Below are 25669 nucleotides of genomic sequence, written 5' to 3'. Positions count from 1 at the left end.
ACAGCGAGTTCCCGATTCCCACCCTCTCAGACAGCGAGTTCCCGATTCCCACCCTCTCAGACAGCGAGTTCCCGATTCCCACCCCCCTCTCAGACAGCGAGTTCCCGATTCCCACCACCCTCTCAGACAGCGAGTTCCCCATTCCCACCCCCCTCTCAGACAGCGAGTTCCCGATTCCCACCCTCTCAGACAGCGAGTTCCCGATTTCCACCCTCTCAGACAGCGAGTTCCAAATTCCCAACCTCCTAGACAGCGAGTTCCCGATTCCCACCACCCTCTCAGACAGCGAGTTCCCGATTCCCAGCATCTCAGACAGCGAGTTCCCGATTCCCACCCTCTCAGACAGCGAGTTCCCGATTCCCACCACCCTCTCTGACAACGAGTTCCCGATTCCCACCCTCTCAGACAGCGAGTTCCCGATTCCCACCCTCTCAGACAGCGTGTTCCCGATTCCCACCCTCTCAGACAGCGAGTTCCCGATTCCCACCACCCTCTCAGACAGCGAGTTCCCGATTCCCAACCCCTCTCAGACAGCGAGTTCCCGAGTCCCACCCCCCTCTCAGACAGCGAGTTTCCGATTCCCACCCCCCTCTCAGACAGCGATTTCCCCATTCCCACCCCCTCTCAGACAGCGAGTTCATGATTCCCACACTCTCAGACAGCGAGTTCCCGATACTCACCCTCTCAGACAGCGAGTTCCCGATTCCCACCCCCCTCTCAGACAGCGAGTTCCCCATTCCCACCCCCCTCTCAGACAACGAGTTCCCGATTCCCACCCTCTCAGACAGCGAGTTCCCGATTCTCACCCTATCAGACAGCGAGTTCCCCATTCCCACCACCCTCTCAGACAGCGAGTTCCCCATTCCCAACCCCCTCTCAGACAGCGAGTTCCCGATTCCCACCCTCTCAGACAGCGAGTTCCCGATTCCCACCCTCTCAGACAGCGAGTTCCAGATTCCCACCCTCTCAGACAGCGAATTCCCGATTCCCACCCTCTCAGACAGCGAGTTCCCGATTCCCACCCTCTCAGACAGCGAGTTCCCGATTCCCACCCCCCTCTCAGACAGCGAGTTCCCGATTCCCACCACCCTCTCAGACAGCGAGTTCCCCATTCCCACCCCCCTCTCAGACAGCGAGTTCCCGATTCCCACCCACTCAGACAGCGAGTTCCCGATTCCCACCCTCTCAGACAGCGAGTTCCCGATTCCCAGCCTCCTAGACAGCGAGTTCCCGATTCCCACCACCCTCTCAGACAGCGAGTTCCCGATTCCCAGCATCTCAGACAGCGAGTTCCCGATTCCCACCCCCCTCTCAGACAGCGAGTTCCCGATTCGCACCACCTTCTCTGACAACGAGTTCCCGATTCCCACCCTCTCAGACAGCGAGTTCCCGATTCCCACCCTCTCAGACAGCGAGTTCCCGATTCCCACCACCCTCTCAGACAGCGAGTCCCGATTCCCACCACCCTCTCAGACAGCGAGTTTCCGATTCCCACCCTCTCTGACAGCGAGTTCCCGATTCCCACCCTCTCAGACAGCGAGTTCCCGATTCCCACCCCCCTCTCAGACAGCGAGTTCCCGATTCCAACCCTCTCAGACAGCAAGTTCCCGATTCCCACCCTCTCAGACAGCGAGTTCCCCATTCCCACCCCCCTCTCAGACAACGAGTTCCCGATTCCCACCCTCTCAGACAGCGAGTTCCCGATTCTCACCCTATCAGACAGCGAGTTCCCCATTCCCAACCCCCTCTCAGACAGCGAGTTCCCGATTCCCACCCTCTCAGACAGCGAGTTCCCGATTCCCACCCTCTCAGACAGCGAGTTCCAGATTCCCACCCTCTCAGACAGCGAATTCCCGATTCCCACCCTCTCAGACAGCGAGTTCCCGATTCCCACCCTCTCAGACAGCGAGTTCCCGATTCCCACCCCCCTCTCAGACAGCGAGTTCCCGATTCCCACCACCCTCTCAGACAGCGAGTTCCCCATTCCCACCCCCCTCTCAGACAGCGAGTTCCCGATTCCCACCCTCTCAGACAGCGAGTTCCCGATTCCCACCCTCTCAGACAGCGAGTTCCCGATTCCCAGCCTCCTAGACAGCGAATTCCCGATTCCCACCACCCTCTCAGACAGCGAGTTCCCGATTCCCAGCATCTCAGACAGCGAGTTCCCGATTCCCACCCCCCTCTCAGACAGCGAGTTCCCGATTCCCACCACCCTCTCTGACAACGAGTTCCCGATTCCCACCCTCTCAGACAGCGAGTTCCCGATTCCCACCCTCTCAGACAGCGAGTTCCCGATTCCCACCCCCCTCTCAGACAGCGAGTTCCCGATTCCCACCCTCTCAGACAGCAAGTTCCCGATTCCCACCCTCTCAGACAGCGAGTTCCCGATTCCCACCACCCTCTCAGACAGCGAGTTTCCGATTCCCACCCTCTCTGACAGCGAGTTCCCGATTCCCACCCTCTCAGACAGCGAGTTCCCGATTCCCACCCCCCTCTCAGACAGCGAGTTCCCGATTCCCACCCTCTCAGACAGCAAGTTCCCGATTCCCACCCTCTCAGACAGCGAGTTCCCGATTCCCACACTCTCAGACAGCGAGTTCGCGATTCACACCACCCTCTCAGACAGCGAGTTCGCGATTCACACCACCCTCTCAGACAGCGAGTTCCTGATTCCCACCCTCTCAGACAGCGAGGTCCCGATTCCCACCCTCTCAGACAGCGAGTTCCCGATTCCCACCCTCTCAGACAGCGAGTTCCCGATTCCCACCACCCTCTCTGACAGCGAGTTCCCGATTGCCACCCCCCTCTCAGACAGCGAGTTCCCGATTCCCCCCCTCTCAGACAGCGATTTCCCGATTCCCACAACCGTCTCAGGCAGCGAGTTCCCGTTTCCCAGCCTCTCAGACAGCGAGTTCCCGATTCCCACCACGTCTCAGACAGCGAGTTCCCGATTCCCACCCTCCCAGACAGCGAGTTCCCGATTCCCACCCTCTCAGACAGCTAGTTCCCGATTCCCACCCTCTCAGACAGCGAGTTCCCGATTCCCACCCTCTCAGACAGCGAGTTCCTGATTCCCACCCTCTCAGACAGCGAGTTCCCGATTCCAACCACCCTCTCAGACAGCGAGTTCCCGATTCCCACCCTCTCAGACAGCCAGCTCCTGATTCCCACCCTCTCAGACAGCGAGGTCCCTATTCCCACCACCCTCTCTGACAGCGAGTTCCTGATTCCCACCCCCCTCTCAGACAGCGAGTTCCCGATTCCCAACCTCTCAGACAGCGAGCTCCGGATTCCCACCCCCTCAGACAGCGAGTTCCCGATTCCCACCACCCTCTCAGACAGCGAGTTCCCGATTCTCACCCTCTCAGACAGCGAGTTCCCGATTCCCACCCTCTCAGATAGCGAGTTCCCGATTCCCACCCTCTCAGACAGCGAGTTCCCGATTCCCACCCTCTCAGACAGCGAGTTCCCGATTCCCACCACCCTCTCAGACAGGGAGTTCCCGATTCCCACTCTCTCAGACAGCGAGTTCCCGATTCCCACCCTCTCAGACAGCGAGTTCCCGATTCCCACCCTCTCAGTCAGCGAGTACCCGTTTTGCACCCTCTCAGACAGCGAGTTCCCGATTCCCACCCTCTCAGACAGCGAGTTCCCGATTCCCTCCACCCTCTCAGACAGCGAGTTCCCGATTCCCACCCTCTCAGACAGCGAGTTCCCGATTCCCACCACCCTCTCAGGCAGCGAGTTCACGATTCCCACCACCCTCTCAGACACCAAGTTCCCGATTCCCACCCTCTCAGACAGCGAGTTCCCGATTCCCATCCTCTCAGACAGCGAGTTCCCGATTCCCAACTCCCTCTCAGACAGCGAGTTCCCGATTCCCACCACCCTCTCAGACAGCGAGTTCCCGATTCCCACCCTCTCAGACAGCGAGTTCCCGATTCCCACCCTCTCAGACAGCGAGTTCCCGATTCCCACCCTCTCAGACAGCGAGTTCCCGATTCCCACCACCCTCTCAGACAGCGAGTTCCCGATCCCCACCCTCTCAGACTGCGAGTTCCCGAATCCCACCCTCTCAGACAGCGAGTTCCTGATTCCCACCCTCACAGACAGCGAGTTCCCGATTCCCACCACCCTCTATGACAGCGAGTTCCCGATTCCCAACCCCCTCTCAGACAGTGAGCTCCCGATTCCCCCCCTCTCAGACAGCGATTTCCCGATTCCCACCACCGTCTCAGACAGCGAGTTCCCGATTCCCACCCTCTCAGACAGCGAGTTCCAGATTCCCAGCCTCTCAGACAGCGAGTTCCCGATTCCCACCACCGTCTCAGACAGCGAGTTTCCGATTCCCACCCTCTCAGACAGCGAGTTTCCGATTCCCACCCTCTCACACAGCGAGTTCCCCATTCCCACCCTCTCAGACAGCGGGTTCCCGAATCCCACCCTCTCAGGCAGCGAGTTCCCGATTCCCACCCTCTCAGACAGCGAGTTACCGATTCCCACCCTCTCAGACAGCGAGTTCCTGATTCCCACCCTCACAGACAGCGAGTTCCCGATTCCCACCACCCTCTCTGACAGCGAGTTCCCGATTCCCAACCCCCTCTCAGACAGTGAGCTCCCGATTCCCCCCCTCTCAGACAGCGATTTCCCGATTCCCACCACCGTCTCAGACAGCGAGTTCCCGATTCCCACCCTCTCAGACAGCGAGTTCCCCATTCCCACACTCTCAGACAGCGAGTTCGCGATTCACACCACCCTCTCAGACAGCGAGTTCGCGATTCACACCACCCTCTCAGACAGCGAGTTCCTGATTCCCACCCTCTCAGACAGCGAGTTCCCGATTCCCACCCTCTCAGACAGCGAGTTCCTGATTCCAACCACCCTCTCAGACAGCGAGTTCCCGATTCCCACCCTCTCAGACAGCCAGCTCCTGATTCCCACCCTCTCAGACAGCGAGTTCCCTATTCCCACCACCCTCTCTGACAGCGAGTTCCTGATTCCCACCCCCCTCTCAGACAGCGAGTTCCCGATTCCCACCCTCTCAGACAGCGAGCTCCTGATTCCCACCCTCTCAGACAGCGAGTTCCCGATTCCCACCCTCTCAGACAGCGAGTTCCCGATTCCCACCCTCTCAGACAGCGAGTTCCCGATTCTCACCCTCTCAGACAACGAGTTCCCGATTCCCACCCTCTCAGATAGCGAGTTCCCGATTCCCACCCTCTCAGACAGCGAGTTCCCGATTCTCACCCTCTCAGACAGCGAGTTCCCGATTCCCACCCTCTCAGATAGCGAGTTCCCGATTCCCACCCTCTCAGACAGCGAGTTCCCGATTCCCACCCTCTCAGACAGCGAGTTCCCGATTCCCACCACCCTCTCAGACAGGGAGTTCCCGATTCCCACTCTCTCAGACAGCGAGTTCCCGATTCCCACCCTCTCAGACAGCGAGTTCCCGATTCCCACCCTCTCAGTCAGCGAGTACCCGTTTCCCACCCTCTCAGACAGCGAGTTCCCGATTCCCACCCTCTCAGACAGCGAGTTCCCGATTCCCACCACCCTCTCAGACAGCGAGTTCACGATTCCCACCACCCTCTCAGACACCAAGTTCCCGATTCCCACCCTCTCAGACAGCGAGTTCCCGATTCCCACCCTCTCAGACAGCGAGTTCCCGATTCCCACCACCCTCTCAGACAGCGAGTTCCCGATCCCCACCCTCTCAGACTGCGAGTTCCCGAATCCCACCCTCTCAGACAGCGAGTTCCTGATTCCCACCCTCTCAGACAGCGAGTTCCCGATTCCCACCACCCTCTCTGACAGCGAGTTCCCGATTCCCAACCCCCTCTCAGACAGTGAGCTCCCGATTCCCCCCCTCTCAGACAGCGATTTCCCGATTCCCACCACCGTCTCAGACAGCGAGTTCCCGATTCCCACCCTCTCAGACAGCGAGTTCCAGATTCCCAGCCTCTCAGACAGCGATTTCCCGATTCCCACCACCGTCTCAGACAGCGAGTTTCCGATTCCCACCCTCTCAGACAGCGAGTTTCCGATTCCCACCCTCTCACACAGCGAGTTCCCCATTCCCACCCTCTCAGACAGCGCGTTCCCGATTCCCACCCTCTCAGGCAGCGAGTTCCCGATTCCCACCCTCTCAGACAGCGAGTTACCGATTCCCACCCTCTCAGACAGCGAGTTCCCGATTCCCACCCTCTCAGACAGCGAGTTCCCGATTCCCACCATCCTCTCAGACAGCGAGTTCCCGATTCCCACCCTCTCAGACAGCGAGTTTCCGATTCCCACCACCCTGTCAGGCAGCGAGTTCCCGATTCCCACCCTCTCAAACAGCGAGTTCCAGATTCCCAGCCTCTCAGACAGCGAGTTCCCGATTCCCACCACCGTCTCAGACAGCGAGTTTCCGATTCCCACACTCTCAGACAGCGAGTTTCCGATTCCCACCCTCTCACACAGCCAGCTCCTGATTCCCACCCTCTCAGACAGCGAGTTCCCTATTCCCACCACCCGCTCTGACAGCGAGTTCCTGATTCCCACCCCCCTCTCAGACAGCGAGTTCCCGATTCCCACCCTCTCAGACAGCGAGCTCCTGATTCCCACCCTCTCAGACAGCGAGTTCCCGATTCCCACCCTCTCAGACAGCGAGTTCCCGATTCCCACCCTCTCAGACAGCGAGTTCCCGATTCTCACCCTCTCAGACAACGAGTTCCCGATTCCCACCCTCTCAGATAGCGAGTTCCCGATTCCCACCCTCTCAGACAGCGAGTTCCCGATTCTCACCCTCTCAGACAGCGAGTTCCCGATTCCCACCCTCTCAGACAGCGAGTTCCCGATTCCCACCACCCTGTCAGGCAGCGAGTTCCCGATTCCCACCCTCTCAAACAGCGAGTTCCCAATTCCCACCGTCTCAGACAGCGAGTTCCCGATTCCCACCCTCTCAGACAGCGAGTTCCCGATTCCCACCCTCTCAGACAGCGGGTTCCCGATTCCCACCCTCTCAGACAGTGAGTTCCCGATTCCCACCACCCTGTCAGACAGCGAGTTCCCCATTCCCACCCCCTCTCAGACAGCAAGTTCCCGATTCCAACCCTCTCAGACAGCGAGTTCCCCATTCCCACCACCCTCTCAGACAGCGAGTTCCTGATTCCCACCCTTTCAGACAGCTAGTTCCCGATTCCCACCCTCTCAGACAGCGAGTTCCCGATTCCCACCCTCTCAGACAGCGAGTTCCTGATTCCCACCCTCTCAGACAGCGAGTTCCCGATTCCAACCACCCTCTCAGACAGCGAGTTCCCGATTCCCACCCTCTCAGACAGCCAGCTCCTGATTCCCACCCTCTCAGACAGCGAGTTCCCTATTCCCACCACCCTCTCTGACAGCGAGTTCCTGATTCCCACCCCCCTCTCAGACAGCGAGTTCCCGATTCCCACCCTCTCAGACAGCGAGCTCCTGATTCCCACCCTCTCAGACAGCGAGTTTCCGATTCCCACCACCCTGTCAGGCAGCGAGTTCCCGATTCCCACCCTCTCAAACAGCGAGTTCCAGATTCTCACCCTCTCAGACAACGAGTTCCCGATTCCCACCCTCTCAGATAGCGAGTTCCCGATTCCCACCCTCTCAGACAGCGAGTTCCCGATTCTCACCCTCTCAGACAGCGAGTTCCCGATTCCCACCCTCTCAGATAGCGAGTTCCCGATTCCCACCCTCTCAGACAGCGAGTTCCCGATTCCCACCCTCTCAGACAGCGAGTTCCCGATTCCCACCACCCTCTCAGACACGGAGTTCCCGATTCCCACTCTCTCAGACAGCGAGTTCCCGATTCCCACCCTCTCAGACAGCGAGTTCCCGATTCCCACCATCCTCTCAGACAGCGAGTTCCCGATTCCCACCCTCTCAGACAGCGAGTTTCCGATTCCCACCACCCTGTCAGGCAGCGAGTTCCCGATTCCCACCCTCTCAAACAGCGAGTTCCAGATTCCCAGCCTCTCAGACAGCGAGTTCCCGATTCCCACCACCGTCTCAGACAGCGAGTTTCCGATTCCCACCCTCTCAGACAGCGAGTTTCCGATTCCCACCCTCTCACACAGCGAGTTCCCCATTCCCACCCTCTCAGACAGCGCGTTCCCGATTCCCACCCTCTCAGGCAGCGAGTTCCCGATTCCCACCCTCTCAGACAGCGAGTTACCGATTCCCACCCTCTCAGACAGCGAGTTCCCGATTCCCACCCTCTCAGACAGCGAGTTCCCGATTCCCACCATCCTCTCAGACAGCGAGTTCCCGATTCCCACCCTCTCAGACAGCGAGTTCCCGATTCCCACCACCCTGTCAGGCAGCGGGTTCCCGATTCCCACCCTCTCAAACAGCGAGTTCCCAATTCCCACCGTCGCAGACAGCGAGTTCCCGATTCCCACCCTCTCAGACAGCGAGTTCCCGATACCCACCCTCTCAGACAGCGGGTTCCCGATTCCCACCCTCTCAGACAGTGAGTTCCCGATTCCCACCACCCTGTCAGACAGCGAGTTCCCCATTCCCACCCCCTCTCAGACAGCGAGTTCCCGATTCCAACCCTCTCAGACAGCGAGTTCCCCATTCCCACCACCCTCTCAGACAGCGAGTTCCTGATTCCCACCCTCTCAGACAGCTAGTTCCCGATTCCCACCCTCTCAGACAGCGAGTTCCCGATTCCCACCCTCTCAGACAGCGAGTTCCTGATTCCCACCCTCTCAGACAGCGAGTTCCCGATTCCAACCACCCTCTCAGACAGCGAGTTCCCGATTCCCACCCTCTCAGACAGCCAGCTCCTGATTCCCACCCTCTCAGACAGCGAGTTCCCTATTCCCACCACCCTCTCTGACAGCGAGTTCCTGATTCCCACCCCCCTCTCAGACAGCGAGTTCCCGATTCCCACCCTCTCAGACAGCGAGCTCCTGATTCCCACCCTCTCAGACAGCGAGTTCCCGATTCCCACCCTCTCAGACAGCGAGTTCCCGATTCCCACCCTCTCAGACAGCGAGTTCCCGATTCTCACCCTCTCAGACAACGAGTTCCCGATTCCCACCCTCTCAGATAGCGAGTTCCCGATTCCCACCCTCTCAGACAGCGAGTTCCCGATTCTCACCCTCTCAGACAGCGAGTTCCCGATTCCCACCCTCTCAGACAGCGAGTTCCCGATTCCCACCACCCTCTCAGACAGCGAGTTCCCGATTCCCACACTCTCAGACAGCGAGTTCCCGATTCCCACCACCCTCTCAGACAGGGAGTTCCCGATTCCCACTCTCTCAGACAGCGAGTTCCCGATTCCCACCCTCTCAGACAGCGAGTTCCCGATTCCCACCCTCTCAGTCAGCGAGTACCCGTTTCCCACCCTCTCAGACAGCGAGTTCCCGATTCCCACCCTCTCAGACAGCGAGTTCCCGATTCCCACCACCCTCTCAGACAGCGAGTTCACGATTCCCACCACCCTCTCAGACACCAAGTTCCCGATTCCCACCCTCTCAGACAGCGAGTTCCCGATTCCCACCCTCTCAGACAGCGAGTTCCCGATTCCCACCACCCTCTCAGACAGCGAGTTCCCGATCCCCACCCTCTCAGACTGCGAGTTCCCGAATCCCACCCTCTCAGACAGCGAGTTCCTGATTCCCACCCTCTCAGACAGCGAGTTCCCGATTCCCACCACCCTCTCTGACAGCGAGTTCCCGATTCCCAACCCCCTCTCAGACAGTGAGCTCCCGATTCCCCCCCTCTCAGACAGCGATTTCCCGATTCCCACCACCGTCTCAGACAGCGAGTTCCCGATTCCCACCCTCTCAGACAGCGAGTTCCAGATTCCCAGCCTCTCAGACAGCGAGTTCCCGATTCCCACCACCGTCTCAGACAGCGAGTTTCCGATTCCCACCCTCTCAGACAGCGAGTTTCCGATTCCCACCCTCTCACACAGCGAGTTCCCCATTCCCACCCTCTCAGACAGCGCGTTCCCGATTCCCACCCTCTCAGGCAGCGAGTTCCCGATTCCCACCCTCTCAGACAGCGAGTTACCGATTCCCACCCTCTCAGACAGCGAGTTCCCGATTCCCACCCTCTCAGACAGCGAGTTCCCGATTCCCACCATCCTCTCAGACAGCGAGTTCCCGATTCCCACCCTCTCAGACAGCGAGTTTCCGATTCCCACCACCCTGTCAGGCAGCGAGTTCCCGATTCCCACTCTCTCAAACAGCGAGTTCCAGATTCCCAGCCTCTCAGACAGCGAGTTCCCGATTCCCACCACCGTCTCAGACAGCGAGTTTCCGATTCCCACCCTCTCAGACAGCGAGTTTCCGATTCCCACCCTCTCACACAGCGAGTTCCCCATTCCCACCCTCTCAGACAGCGCGTTCCCGATTCCCACCCTCTCAGGCAGCGAGTTCCCGATTCCCACCCTCTCAGACAGCGAGTTACCGATTCCCACCCTCTCAGACAGCGAGTTCCCGATTCCCACCCTCTCAGACAGCGAGTTCCCGATTCCCACCATCCTCTCAGACAGCGAGTTCCCGATTCCCACCCTCTCAGACAGCGAGTTCCCGATTCCCACCACCCTGTCAGGCAGCGAGTTCCCGATTCCCACCCTCTCAAACAGCGAGTTCCCAATTCCCACCGTCTCAGACAGCGAGTTCCCGATTCCCACCCTCTCAGACAGCGAGTTCCCGATTCCCACCCTCTCAGACAGCGGGTTCCCGATTCCCACCCTCTCAGACAGTGAGTTCCCGATTCCCACCACCCTGTCAGACAGCGAGTTCCCCATTCCCACCCCCTCTCAGACAGCGAGTTCCCGATTCCAACCCTCTCAGACAGCGAGTTCCCCATTCCCACCACCCTCTCAGACAGCGAGTTCCTGATTCCCACCCTCTCAGACAGCTAGTTCCCGATTCCCACCCTCTCAGACAGCGAGTTCCCGATTCCCACCCTCTCAGACAGCGAGTTCCTGATTCCCACCCTCTCAGACAGCGAGTTCCCGATTCCAACCACCCTCTCAGACAGCGAGTTCCCGATTCCCACCCTCTCAGACAGCCAGCTCCTGATTCCCACCCTCTCAGACAGCGAGTTCCCTATTCCCACCACCCTCTCTGACAGCGAGTTCCTGATTCCCACCCCCCTCTCAGACAGCGAGTTCCCGATTCCCACCCTCTCAGACAGCGAGCTCCTGATTCCCACCCTCTCAGACAGCGAGTTCCCGATTCCCACCCTCTCAGACAGCGAGTTCCCGATTCCCACACTCTCAGACAGCGAGTTCCCGATTCTCACCCTCTCAGACAACGAGTTCCCGATTCCCACCCTCTCAGATAGCGAGTTCCCGATTCCCACCCTCTCAGACAGCGAGTTCCCGATTCTCACCCTCTCAGACAGCGAGTTCCCGATTCCCACCCTCTCAGATAGCGAGTTCCCGATTCCCACCCTCTCAGACAGCGAGTTCCCGATTCCCACCCTCTCAGACAGCGAGTTCCCGATTCCCACCACATTCTCAGACACGGAGTTCCCGATTCCCACTCTCTCAGACAGCGAGTTCCCGATTCCCACCCTCTCAGACAGCGAGTTCCCGATTCCCACCCTCTCAGTCAGCGAGTACCCGTTTCCCACCCTCTCAGACAGCGAGTTCCCGATTCCCACCCTCTCAGACAGCGAGTTCCCGATTCCCACCTCCCTCTCAGACAGCGAGTTCCCGATTCCCACCCTCTCAGACAGCGAGTTCCCGATTCCCACCACCCTCTCAGGCAGCGAGTTCCCGATTCCCACCACCCTCTCAGACACCAAGTTCCCGATTCCCACCCTCTCAGACAGTGAGTTCCCGATTCCCATCCTCTCAGACAGCGAGTTCCCGATTCCCAACTCCCTCTCAGACAGCGAGTTCCCGATTCCCACCACCCTCTCAGACAGCGAGTTCCCGATTCCCACCCTCTCAGACAGCGAGTTCCCGATTCCCACCCTCTCAGACAGCGAGTTCCCGATTCCCACCCTCTCAGACAGCGAGTTCCCGATTCCCACCACCCTCTCAGACAGCGAGTTCCCGATCCCCACCCTCTCAGACAGCGAGTTCCCGATTCCCACCCTCTCAGATAGCGAGTTCCCGATTCCCACCCTCTCAGACAGCGAGTTCCCGATTCCCACCACCCTCTCAGACACGGAGTTCCCGATTCCCACTCTCTCAGACAGCGAGTTCCCGATTCCCACCCTCTCAGATAGCGAGTTCCCGATTCCCACCCTCTCAGACAGCGAGTTCCCGATTCCCACCCTCTCAGACAGCGAGTTCCCGATTCCCACCACCCTCTCAGACACGGAGTTCCCGATTCCCACTCTCTCAGACAGCGAGTTGCCGATTCCCACCCTCTCAGACAGCGAGTTCCCGATTCCCACCCTCTCAGTCAGCGAGTACCCGTTTCCCACCCTCTCAGACAGCGAGTTCCCGATTCCCACCCTCTCAGACAGCGAGTTCCCGATTCCCACCACCCTCTCAGACAGCGAGTTCCCGATTCCCACCCTCTCAGACAGCGAGTTCCCGATTCCCACCACCCTCTCAGGCAGCGAGTTCCCGATTCCCACCACCCTCTCAGACACCAAGTTCCCGATTCCCACCCTCTCAGACAGCGAGTTCCCGATTCCCATCCTCTCAGACAGCGAGTTCCCGATTCCCAACTCCCTCTCAGACAGCGAGTTCCCGATTCCCACCACCCTCTCAGACAGCGAGTTCCCGATTCCCACCCTCTCAGACAGCGAGTTCCCGATTCCCACCCTCTCAGACAGCGAGTTCCCGATTCCCACCCTCTCAGACAGCGAGTTCCCGATTCCCACCACCCTCTCAGACAGCGAGTTCCCGATCCCCACCCTCTCAGATTGCGAGTTCCCGAATCCCACCCTCTCAGACAGCGAGTTCCTGATTCCCACCCTCACAGACAGCGAGTTCCCGATTCCCACCACCCTCTCTGACAGCGAGTTCCCGATTCCCAACCCCCTCTCAGACAGTGAGCTCCCGATTCCCCCCCTCTCAGACAGCGATTTCCCGATTCCCACCACCGTCTCAGACAGCGAGTTCCCGATTCCCACCCTCTCAGACAGCGAGTTCCAGATTCCCAGCCTCTCAGACAGCGAGTTCCCGATTCCCACCACCGTCTCAGACAGCGAGTTTCCGATTCCCACCCTCTCAGACAGCGAGTTTCCGATTCCCACCCTCTCACACAGCGAGTTCCCCATTCCCACCCTCTCAGACAGCGCGTTCCCGATTCCCACCCTCTCAGGCAGCGAGTTCCCGATTCCCACCCTCTCAGACAGCGAGTTACCGATTCCCACCCTCTCAGACAGCGAGTTCCCGATTCCCACCCTCTCAGACAGCGAGTTCCCGATTCCCACCATCCTCTCAGACAGCGAGTTCCCGATTCCCACCCTCTCAGACAGCGAGTTTCCTATTCCCACGACCCTGTCAGGCAGCGAGTTCCCGATTCCCACCCTCTCAAACAGCGAGTTCCCGATTCCCACCGTCTCAGACAGCGAGTTCCCGATTCCCACCCTCTCAGATAGCGAGTTCCCGATTCCCACCCTCTCAGACAGCGAGTTCCCGATTCCCACCCTCTCAGACAGCGAGTTCCCGATTCCCACCACCCTCTCAGACACGGAGTTCCCGATTCCCACTCTCTCAGACAGCGAGTTCCCGATTCCCACCCTCTCAGACAGCGAGTTCCCGATTCCCACCCTCTCAGTCAGCGAGTACCCGTTTCCCACCCTCTCAGACAGCGAGTTCCCGATTCCCACCCTCTCAGACAGCGAGTTCCCGATTCCCACCACCCTCTCAGACAGCGAGTTCCCGATTCCCACCCTCTCAGACAGCGAGTGCCCGATTCCCACCACCCTCTCAGGCAGCGAGTTCCCGATTCCCACCACCCTCTCAGACACCAAGTTCCCGATTCCCACCCTCTCAGACAGCGAGTTCCCGATTCCCATCCTCTCAGACAGCGAGTTCCCGATTCCCAACTCCCTCTCAGACAGCGAGTTCCCGATTCCCACCACCCTCTCAGACAGCGAGTTCCCGATTCCCACCACCCTCTCAGGCAGCGAGTTCCCGATTCCCACCACCCTCTCAGACACCAAGTTCCCGATTCCCACCCTCTCAGACAGCGAGTTCCCGATTCCCATCCTCTCAGACAGCGAGTTCCCGATTCCCAACTCCCTCTCAGACAGCGAGTTCCCGATTCCCACCACCCTCTCAGACAGCGAGTTCCCGATTCCCACCCTCTCAGACAGCGAGTTCCCGATTCCCACCCTCTCAGACAGCGAGTTCCCGATTCCCACCCTCTCAGACAGCGAGTTCCCGATTCCCACCACCCTCTCAGACAGCGAGTTCCCGATCCCCACCCTCTCAGACAGCGAGTTCCCGATTCCCACCCTCTCAGATAGCGAGTTCCCGATTCCCACCCTCTCAGACAGCGAGTTCCCGATTCCCACCACCCTCTCAGACACGGAGTTCCCGATTCCCACTCTCTCAGACAGCGAGTTCCCGATTCCCACCCTCTCAGATAGCGAGTTCCCGATTCCCACCCTCTCAGACAGCGAGTTCCCGATTCCCACCCTCTCAGACAGCGAGTTCCCGATTCCCACCACCCTCTCAGACACGGAGTTCCCGATTCCCACTCTCTCAGACAGCGAGTTGCCGATTCCCACCCTCTCAGACAGCGAGTTCCCGATTCCCACCCTCTCAGTCAGCGAGTACCCGTTTCCCACCCTCTCAGACAGCGAGTTCCCGATTCCCACCCTCTCAGACAGCGAGTTCCCGATTCCCACCACCCTCTCAGACAGCGAGTTCCCGATTCCCACCCTCTCAGACAGCGAGTTCCCGATTCCCACCACCCTCTCAGGCAGCGAGTTCCCGATTCCCACCACCCTCTCAGACACCAAGTTCCCGATTCCCACCCTCTCAGACAGCGAGTTCCCGATTCCCATCCTCTCAGACAGCGAGTTCCCGATTCCCAACTCCCTCTCAGACAGCGAGTTCCCGATTCCCACCACCCTCTCAGACAGCGAGTTCCCGATTCCCACCCTCTCAGACAGCGAGTTCCCGATTCCCACCCTCTCAGACAGCGAGTTCCCGATTCCCACCCTCTCAGACAGCGAGTTCCCGATTCCCACCACCCTCTCAGACAGCGAGTTCCCGATCCCCACCCTCTCAGATTGCGAGTTCCCGAATCCCACCCTCTCAGACAGCGAGTTCCTGATTCCCACCCTCACAGACAGCGAGTTCCCGATTCCCACCACCCTCTCTGACAGCGAGTTCCCGATTCCCAACCCCCTCTCAGACAGTGAGCTCCCGATTCCCCCCCTCTCAGACAGCGATTTCCCGATTCCCACCACCGTCTCAGACAGCGAGTTCCCGATTCCCACCCTCTCAGACAGCGAGTTCCAGATTCCCAGCCTCTCAGACAGCGAGTTCCCGATTCCCACCACCGTCTCAGACAGCGAGTTTCCGATTCCCACCCTCTCAGACAGCGAGTTTCCGATTCCCACCCTCTCACACAGCGAGTTCCCCATTCCCACCCTCTCAGACAGCGCGTTCCCGATTCCCACCCTCTCAGGCAGCGAGTTCCCGATTCCCACCCTCTCAGACAGCGAGTTACCGATTCCCACCCTCTCAGACAGCGAGTTCCCGATTCCCACCCTCTCAGACAGCGAGTTCCCGATTCCCACCATCCTCTCAGACAGCGAGTTCCCGATTCCCACCCTCTCAGACAGCGAGTTTCCTATTCCCACCACCCTGTCAGGCAGCGAGTTCCCGATTCCCACCCTCTCAAACAGCGAGTTCCCGATTCCCACCGTCTCAGACAGCGAGTTCCCGATTCCCACCCTCTCAGATAGCGAGTTCCCGATTCCCACCCTCTCAGACAGCGAGTTCCCGATTCCCACCCTCTCAGACAGCGAGTTCCCGATTCCCACCACCCTCTCAGACACGGAGTTCCCGATTCCCACTCTCTCAGACAGCGAGTTCCCGATTCCCACCCTCTCAGACAGCGAGTTCCCGATTCCCACCCTCTCAGTCAGCGAGTACCCGTTTCCCACCCTCTCAGACAGCGAGTTCCCGATTCCCACCCTCTCAGACAGCGAGTTCCCGATTCCCACCACCCTCTCAGACAGCGAGTTCCCGATTCCCACCCTCTCAGACAGCGAGTGCCCGATTCCCACCACCCTCTCAGGCAGCGAGTTCCCGATTCCCACCACCCTCTCAGACACCAAGTTCCCGATTCCCACCCTCTCAGACAGCGAGTTCCCGATTCCCATCCTCTCAGACAGCGAGTTCCCGATTCCCAACTCCCTCTCAGACAGCGAGTTCCCGATTCCCACCACCCTCTCAGACAGCGAGTTCCCGATTCCCACCCTCTCAGACAGCGAGTTCCCGATTCCCACCCTCTCAGACAGCGAGTTCCCGATTCCCACCCTCTCAGACAGCGAGTTCCCGATTCCCACCACCCTCTCAGACAGCGAGTTCCCGATCCCCACCCTCTCAGACTGCGAGTTCCCGAATCCCACCCTCTCAGACAGCGAGTTCCTGATTCCCACCCTCACAGACAGCGAGTTCCCGATTCCCACCACCCTCTCTGACAGCGAGTTCCCGATTCCCAACCCCCTCTCAGACAGTGAGCTCCCGATTCCCCCTCTCTCAGACAGCGATTTCCCGATTCCCACCACCGTCTCAGACAGCGAGTTCCCGATTCCCACCCTCTCAGACAGCGAGTTCCAGATTCCCAGCCTCTCAGACAGCGAGTTCCCGATTCCCACCACCGTCTCAGACAGCGAGTTTCCGATTCCCACCCTCTCAGACAGCGAGTTCCCGATTCCCACCACCCTCTCAGACAGTGAGTTCCCGATTCCCACCCTCTCAGACAGCGCGTTCCCGATTCCCACCCTCTCAGGCAGCGAGTTCCCGATTCCCACCCTCTCAGACAGCGAGTTACCGATTCCCACCCTCTCAGACAGCGAGTTCCCGATTCCCACCCTCTCAGACAGCGAGTTCCCGATTCCCACCATCCTCTCAGACAGCGAGTTCCCGATTCCCACCCTCTCAGACAGCGAGTTTCCTATTCCCACCACCCTGTCAGGCAGCGAGTTCCCGATTCCCACCCTCTCAAACAGCGAGTTCCCGATTCCCACCGTCTCAGACAGCGAGTTCCCGATTCCCACCCTCTCAGACAGCGAGTTCCCGATTCCCACCCTCTCAGACAGCGGGTTCCCGATTCCCACCCTCTCAGACAGTGAGTTCCCGATTCCCACCACCCTGTCAGACAGCGTGTTCCCGATTCCCACCCTCTCAGACAGCGGGTTCGCGATTCCCATCCTCTCAGACAGTGAGTTCCCGATTCCCACCACCCTGTCAGACAGCGAGTTCCCGATTCCCACCCTGTCAGACAGCGAGTTCCTGATTCCCACCCTCTCAGACAGCGAGTTCCCGATTCCCACCGTCTCAGACAGCGAGTTCCCGATTCCCAGCCTCTCAGACAGCGAGTTCCCGATTCCCACCCTCTCAGACAGCGAGTTCCCGATTCCCATCCTCTCAGACAGCGAGTTCCCCATTCCCAACCCCCTCTCAGACAGCGAGTTCCCGATTCCCACCCTCTTAGACAGCGAGTTCCCGATTCCCACCCTCTCAGACAGCGAGTTCCAGATTCCCACCCTCTCAGACAGCGAATTCCCGATTCCCACCCTCTCAGACAGCGTGTTCCCGATTCCCACCCTCTCAGACAGCGAGTTCCCGATTCCCACCCCCCTCTCAGACAGCGAGTTCCCGATTCCCACCACCCTCTCAGACAGCGAGTTCCCCATTCCCACCCCCCTCTCAGACAGCGAGTTCCCGATTCCCACCCTCTCAGACAGCGAGTTCCCGATTCCCACCCTCTCAGACAGCGAGTTCCCGATTCCCAGCCTCCTAGACAGCGAGTTCCCGATTCCCACCACCCTCTCAGACAGCGAGTTCCCGATTCCCAGCATCTCAGACAGCGAGTTCCCGATTCCCACCCCCTCTCAGACAGCGAGTTCCCGATTCCCACTACCCTCTCTGACAACGAGTTCCCGATTCCCACCCTCTCAGACAGCGAGTTCCCGATTCCCACACTCTCAGACAGCGAGTTCCCGATTCTCACCCTCTCAGACAGCGAGTTCCCCATTCCCACCACCCTCTCAGACAGCGAGTTCCCCTTTCCCAACCCCCTCTCAGACAGCGAGTTCCCGATTCCCACCCTCTCAGACAGCGAGTTCCCGATTCCCACCCTCTCAGACAGCGAGTTCCAGATTCCCACCCTCTCAGACAGCGAATTCCCGATTCCCACCCTCTCAGACAGCGAGTTCCCGATTCCCACCCTCTCAGACAGCGAGTTCCCGATTCCCACCCCCCTCTCAGACAGCGAGTTCCCGATTCCCACCACTCTCTCAGACAGCGAGTTCCCGATTCCCACCCCCCTCTCAGACAGCGAGTTCCCGATTCCCACCCTCTCAGACAGCGAGTTCCCGATTCCCACCCTCTCAGACAGCGAGTTCCCGATTCCCAGCCTCCTAGACAGCGAGTTCCCGATTCCCACCACCCTCTCAGACAGCGAGTTCCCGATTCCCAGCATCTCAGACAGCGAGTTCCCGATTCCTACCCCCCTCTCAGACAGCGAGTTCCCGATTCCCACCACCCTCTCTGACAACGAGTTCCCGATTCCCACCCTCTCAGACAGCGAGTTCCCGATTCCCACACTCTCAGACAGCAAGTTCCCGATTCTCACCCTCTCAGACAGCGAGTTCCCCATTCCCACCACCCTCTCAGACAGCGAGTTCCCCATTCCCAACCCCCTCTCAGACAGCGAGTTCCCGATTCCCACCCTCTCAGACAGCGAGTACCCGATTCCCACCCTCTCAGACAGCGAGTTCCAGATTCCCACCCTCTCAGACAGCGAATTCCCGATTCCCACCCTCTCAGACAGAGAGTTCCCGATTCCCACCCTCTCAGACAGCGAGTTCCCGATTCCCACCCCCCTCTCAGACAGCGAGTTCCCGATTCCCACCACCCTCTCAGACAGCGAGTTCCCCATTCCCACCCCCCTCTCAGACAGCGAGTTCCCGATTCCCACCCTCTCAGACAGCGAGTTCCCGATTCCCACCCTCTCAGACAGCGAGTTCCCGATTCCCAGCCTCCTAGACAGCGAGTTCCCGATTCCCACCACCCTCTCAGACAGCGAGTTCCCGATTCCCCCCTCTCAGACAGCGATTTCCCGAATCCCACAACCGTCTCAGGCAGCGAGTTCCCGTTTCCCAGCCTCTCAGACAGCGAGTTCCCGATTCCCACCACCGTCTCAGACAGCGAGTTCCCGATTCCCACCCTCCCAGACAGCGAGTTCCCGATTCCCACCCTCTCACACAGCGAGTTCCCCATTCCCACCCTCTCAGACAGCGCGTTCCCGATTCCCACCCTCTCAGACAGCGAGTTCCTGATTCCCACCCTCTCAGACAGCGAGTTCCCGATTCCCACCCTCTCAGACAGCTAGTTCCCGATTCCCACCCTCTCAGACAGCGAGTTCCCGATTCCCACCCTCTCAGACAGCGAGTTCCCGATTCCCACCACCCTCTCAGACAGCGAGTTCCCGATTCCCAACCCCTCTCAGACAGCGAGTTCCCGAGTCCCACCCCCCTCTCAGACAGCGAGTTTCCGATTCCCACCCCCCTCTCAGACAGCGATTTCCCCATTCCCACCCCCTCTCAGACAGCGAGTTCATGATTCCCACACTCTCAGACAGCGAGTTCCCGATACTCACCCTCTCAGACAGCGAGTTCCCGATTCCCACCCTCTCAGACAGCGAGTTCCCCATTCCCACCCCCCTCTCAGACAACGAGTTCCCGATTCCCACCCTCTCAGACAGCGAGTTCCCGATTCTCACCCTGTCAGACAGCGAGTTCCCCATTCCCACCACCCTCTCAGACAGCGAGTTCCCCATTCCCAACCCCCTCTCAGACAGCGAGTTCCCGATTCCCACCCTCTCAGACAGCGAGTTCCCGATTCCCACCCTCTCAGACAGCGAGTTCCAGATTCCCACCCTCTCAGACAGCGAATTCCCGATTCCCACCCTCTCAGACAGCGAGTTCCCGATTCCCACCCTCTCAGACAGCGAGTTCCCGATTCCCACCCCCCTCTCAGACAGCGAGTTCCCGATTCCCACCACCCTCTCAGACAGCGAGTTCCCCATTCCCACCCCCCTCTCAGACAGCGAGTTCCCGATTCCCACCCTCTCAGACAGCGAGTTCCCGATTCCCACCCTCTCAGACAGCGAGTTCCCGATTCCCAGCCTCCTAGACAGCGAGTTCCCGATTCCCACCACCCTCTCAGACAGCGATTTCCCGATTCCCAGCATCTCAGACAGCGAGTTCCCGATTCCCACCCCCCTCTCAGACAGCGAGTTCCCGATTCCCACCACCCTCTCTGACAACGAGTTCCCGATTCCCACCCTCTCAGACAGCGAGTTCCCGATTCCCACACTCTCAGACAGCGAGTTCCCGATTCTCACCCTCTCATACAGCGAGTTCCCCATTCCCACCACCCTCTCAGACAGCGAGTTCCCCATTCCCAACCCCCTCTCAGACAGCGAGTTCCCGATTCCCACCCTCTCAGACAGCGAGTTCCCGATTCCAACCCTCTCAGACAGCGAGTTCCAGATTCCCACCCTCTCAGACAGCGAATTCCCGATTCCCACCCTCTCAGACAGCGAGTTCCCGATTCCCACCCTCTCAGACAGCGAGTTCCCGATTCCCACCCCCCTCTCAGACAGCGAGTTCCCGATTCCCACCACCCTCTCATACAGCGAGTTCCCCATTCCCACCCCCCTCTCAGACAGCGAGTTCCCGATTCCCACCCTCTCAGACAGCGAGTTCCCGATTCCCACCCTCTCAGACAGCGAGTTCCCGATTCCCAGCCTCCTAGACAGCGAGTTCCCGATTCCCACCACCCTCTCAGACAGCGAGTTCCCGATTCCCACCACCCTCTCTGACAACGAGTTCCCGATTCCCACCCTCTCAGACAGCGAGTTCCCGATTCCCACACTCTCAGACAGCGAGTTCCCAATTCTCACCCTCTCAGACAGCGAGTTCCCCATTCCCACCACCCTCTCAGACAGCGAGTTCCCCATTCCCAACCCCCTTTCAGACAGCGAGTTCCCGATTCCCACCCTCTCAGACAGCGAGTTCCCGATTCCCACCCTCTCAGACAGCGAGTTCCAGATTCCCACCCTCTCAGACAGCGAATTCCCGATTCCCACCCTCTCAGACAGCGAGTTCCCGATTCCCACCCTCTCAGACAGCGAGTTCCCGATTCCCACCCCCCTCTCAGACAGCGAGTTCCCGATTCCCACCACCCTCTCAGACAGCGAGTTCCCCATTCCCACCCCCCTCTCAGACAGCGAGTTCCCGATTCCCACCCTCTCAGACAGCGAGTTCCCGATTCCCACCCTCTCAGACAGCGAGTTCCCGATTCCCAACCTCCTAGACAGCGAGTTCCCGATTCCCACCACCCTCTCAGACAGCGAGTTCCCGATTCCCAGCATCTCAGACAGCGAGTTCCCGATTCCCACCCCCGTCTCAGACAGCGAGTTCCCGATTCCCACCACCCTCTCTGACAACGAGTTCCCGATTCCCACCCTCTCAGACAGCGAGTTCCCGATTCCCACCCTCTCAGACAGCGAGTTCCCGATTCCCACCCTCTCAGACAGCGAGTTCCCGATTCCCACCACCCTCTCAGACAGCGAGTTCCCGATTCCCAACCCCTCTCAGACAGCGAGTTCCCGAGTCCCACCCCCCTCTCAGACAGCGAGTTTCCGATTCCCACCCCCCTCTCAGACAGCGATTTCCCCATTCCCACCCCCTCTCAGACAGCGAGTTCATGATTCCCACACTCTCAGACAGCGAGTTCCCGATACTCACCCTCTCAGACAGCGAGTTCCCGATTCCCACCCCCCTCTCAGACAGCGAGTTCCCCATTCCCACCCCCCTCTCAGACAACGAGTTCCCGATTCCCACCCTCTCAGACAGCGAGTTCCCGATTCTCACCCTATCAGACAGCGAGTTCCCCATTCCCACCACCCTCTCAGACAGCGAGTTCCCCATTCCCAACCCCCTCTCAGACAGCGAGTTCCCGATTCCCACCCTCTCAGACAGCGAGTTCCCGATTCCCACCCTCTCAGACAGCGAGTTCCAGATTCCCACCCTCTCAGACAGCGAATTCCCGATTCCCACCCTCTCAGACAGCGAGTTCCCGATTCCCACCCTCTCAGACAGCGAGTTCCCGATTCCCACCCCCCTCTCAGACAGCGAGTTCCCGATTCCCACCACCCTCTCAGAAAGCGAGTTCCCCATTCCCACCCCCCTCTCAGACAGCGAGTTCCCCATTCCCAACCCCCTCTCAGACAGCGAGTTCCCGATTCCCACCCTCTCAGACAGCGAGTTCCCGATTCCCACCCTCTCAGACAGCGAGTTCCAGATTCCCACCCTCTCAGACAGCGAATTCCCGATTCCCACCCTCTCAGACAGCGAGTTCCCGATTCCCACCCTCTCAGACAGCGAGTTCCCGATTCCCACCCCCCTCTCAGACAGCGAGTTCCCGATTCCCACCACCCTCTCAGACAGCGAGTTCCCCATTCCCACCTCCCTCTCAGACAGCGAGTTCCCGATTCCCACCCTCTCAGACAGCGAGTTCCCGATTCCCACCCTCTCAGACAGCGAGTTCCCGATTCCCAGCCTCCTAGACAGCGAGTTCCCGATTCCCACCACCCTCTCAGACAGCGAGTTCCCGATTCCCAGCATCTCAGACAGCGAGTTCCCGATTCCCACCCCCCTCTCAGACAGCGAGTTCCCGATTCCCACCCCCCTCTCAGACAGCGAGTTCCCGATTCCCACCACCCTCTCTGACAACGAGTTCCCGATTCCCACCCTCTCAGACAGCGAGTTCCCGATTCCCACACTCTCAGACAGCGAGTTCCCGATTCCCACCCTCTCAGACAGCGAGTTCCCCATTCCCAACCCCCTCTCAGACAGCGAGTTCCCGATTCCCACCCTCTCAGACAGCGAGTTCCCGATTCCCACCCTCTCAGACAGCGAGTTCCAGATTCCCACCCTCTCAGACAGCGAATTCCCGATTCCCACCCTCTCAGACAGCGAGTTCCCGATTCCCACCCTCTCAGACAGCGAGTTCCCGATTCCCACCCTCTCAGACAGCGAGTTCCAGATTCCCACCCTCTCAGACAGCGAATTCCCGATTCCCACCCTCTCAGACAGCGAGTTCCCGATTCCCACCCTCTCAGACAGCGAGTTCCCGATTCCCACCCCCCTCTCAGACAGCGAGTTCCCGATTCCCACCACCCTCTCAGAAAGCGAGTTCCCCATTCCCACCCCCCTCTCAGACAGCGAGTTCCCCATTCCCAACCCCCTCTCAGACAGCGAGTTCCCGATTCCCACCCTCTCAGACAGCGAGTTCCCGATTCCCACCCTCTCAGACAGCGAGTTCCAGATTCCCACCCTCTCAGACAGCGAATTCCCGATTCCCACCCTCTCAGACAGCGAGTTCCCGATTCCCACCCTCTCAGACAGCGAGTTCCCGATTCCCACCCCCCTCTCAGACAGCGAGTTCCCGATTCCCACCACCCTCTCAGACAGCGAGTTCCCCATTCCCACCTCCCTCTCAGACAGCGAGTTCCCGATTCCCACCCTCTCAGACAGCGAGTTCCCGATTCCCACCCTCTCAGACAGCGAGTTCCCGATTCCCAGCCTCCTAGACAGCGAGTTCCCGATTCCCACCACCCTCTCAGACAGCGAGTTCCCGATTCCCAGCATCTCAGACAGCGAGTTCCCGATTCCCACCCCCCTCTCAGACAGCGAGTTCCCGATTCCCACCCCCCTCTCAGACAGCGAGTTCCCGATTCCCACCACCCTCTCTGACAACGAGTTCCCGATTCCCACCCTCTCAGACAGCGAGTTCCCGATTCCCACACTCTCAGACAGCGAGTTCCCGATTCCCACCCTCTCAGACAGCGAGTTCCCCATTCCCAACCCCCTCTCAGACAGCGAGTTCCCGATTCCCACCCTCTCAGACAGCGAGTTCCCGATTCCCACCCTCTCAGACAGCGAGTTCCAGATTCCCACCCTCTCAGACAGCGAATTCCCGATTCCCACCCTCTCAGACAGCGAGTTCCCGATTCCCACCCTCTCAGACAGCGAGTTCCCGATTCCCACCCCCCTCTCAGACAGCGAGTTCCCGATTCCCACCACCCTCTCAGACAGCGAGTTCCCCATTCCCACCCCCCTCTCAGACAGCGAGTTCCCGATTCCCACCCTCTCAGACAGCGAGTTCCCGATTCCCACCCTCTCAGACAGCGAGTTCCCGATTCCCAACCTCCTAGACAGCGAGTTCCCGATTCCCACCACCCTCTCAGACAGCGAGTTCCCGATTCCCAGCATCTCAGACAGCGAGTTCCCGATTCCCACCCCCCTCTCAGACAGCGAGTTCCCGATTCCCACCACCCTCTCTGACAACGAGTTCCCGATTCCCACCCTCTCAGACAGCGAGTTCCCGATTCCCACCCTCTCAGACAGCGAATTCCCGATTCCCACCCTCTCAGACAGCGAGTTCCCGATTCCCACCCTCTCAGACAGCGAGTTCCCGATTCCCACCCCCCTCTCAGACAGCGAGTTCCCGATTCCCACCACCCTCTCAGAAAGCGAGTTCCCCATTCCCACCCCCCTCTCAGACAGCGAGTTCCCCATTCCCAACCCCCTCTCAGACAGCGAGTTCCCGATTCCCACCCTCTCAGACAGCGAGTTCCCGATTCCCACCCTCTCAGACAGCGAGTTCCAGATTCCCACCCTCTCAGACAGCGAATTCCCGATTCCCACCCTCTCAGACAGCGAGTTCCCGATTCCCACCCTCTCAGACAGCGAGTTCCCGATTCCCACCCCCCTCTCAGACAGCGAGTTCCCGATTCCCACCACCCTCTCAGACAGCGAGTTCCCCATTCCCACCTCCCTCTCAGACAGCGAGTTCCCGATTCCCACCCTCTCAGACAGCGAGTTCCCGATTCCCACCCTCTCAGACAGCGAGTTCCCGATTCCCAGCCTCCTAGACAGCGAGTTCCCGATTCCCACCACCCTCTCAGACAGCGAGTTCCCGATTCCCAGCATCTCAGACAGCGAGTTCCCGATTCCCACCCCCCTCTCAGACAGCGAGTTCCCGATTCCCACCCCCCTCTCAGACAGCGAGTTCCCGATTCCCACCACCCTCTCTGACAACGAGTTCCCGATTCCCACCCTCTCAGACAGCGAGTTCCCGATTCCCACACTCTCAGACAGCGAGTTCCCGATTCCCACCCTCTCAGACAGCGAGTTCCCCATTCCCAACCCCCTCTCAGACAGCGAGTTCCCGATTCCCACCCTCTCAGACAGCGAGTTCCCGATTCCCACCCTCTCAGACAGCGAGTTCCAGATTCCCACCCTCTCAGACAGCGAATTCCCGATTCCCACCCTCTCAGACAGCGAGTTCCCGATTCCCACCCTCTCAGACAGCGAGTTCCCGATTCCCACCCCCCTCTCAGACAGCGAGTTCCCGATTCCCACCACCCTCTCAGACAGCGAGTTCCCCATTCCCACC

At 59.4% G+C, this 25669-nt stretch overlaps 1 protein-coding gene across 3 annotated transcripts in view; it reads right to left on the bottom strand.

Annotated features, from left to right (window-relative positions):
- The window catches only part of LOC140426002 (noelin-3-like), a 703970-nt gene that overhangs the window by 338057 nt on the left and 340244 nt on the right, over positions 1-25669 (bottom strand). The gene's annotated exons all lie outside the window — the stretch shown is intronic.

This window comes from Scyliorhinus torazame, chromosome 7 (genome assembly GCF_047496885.1).
Source record: "Scyliorhinus torazame isolate Kashiwa2021f chromosome 7, sScyTor2.1, whole genome shotgun sequence".
Taxonomy (NCBI): domain Eukaryota; kingdom Metazoa; phylum Chordata; class Chondrichthyes; order Carcharhiniformes; family Scyliorhinidae; genus Scyliorhinus; species Scyliorhinus torazame.
The sequence above is the reverse complement of the archived record's forward strand: the minus strand, read 5'-3'. Positions and strand labels throughout refer to the sequence as shown.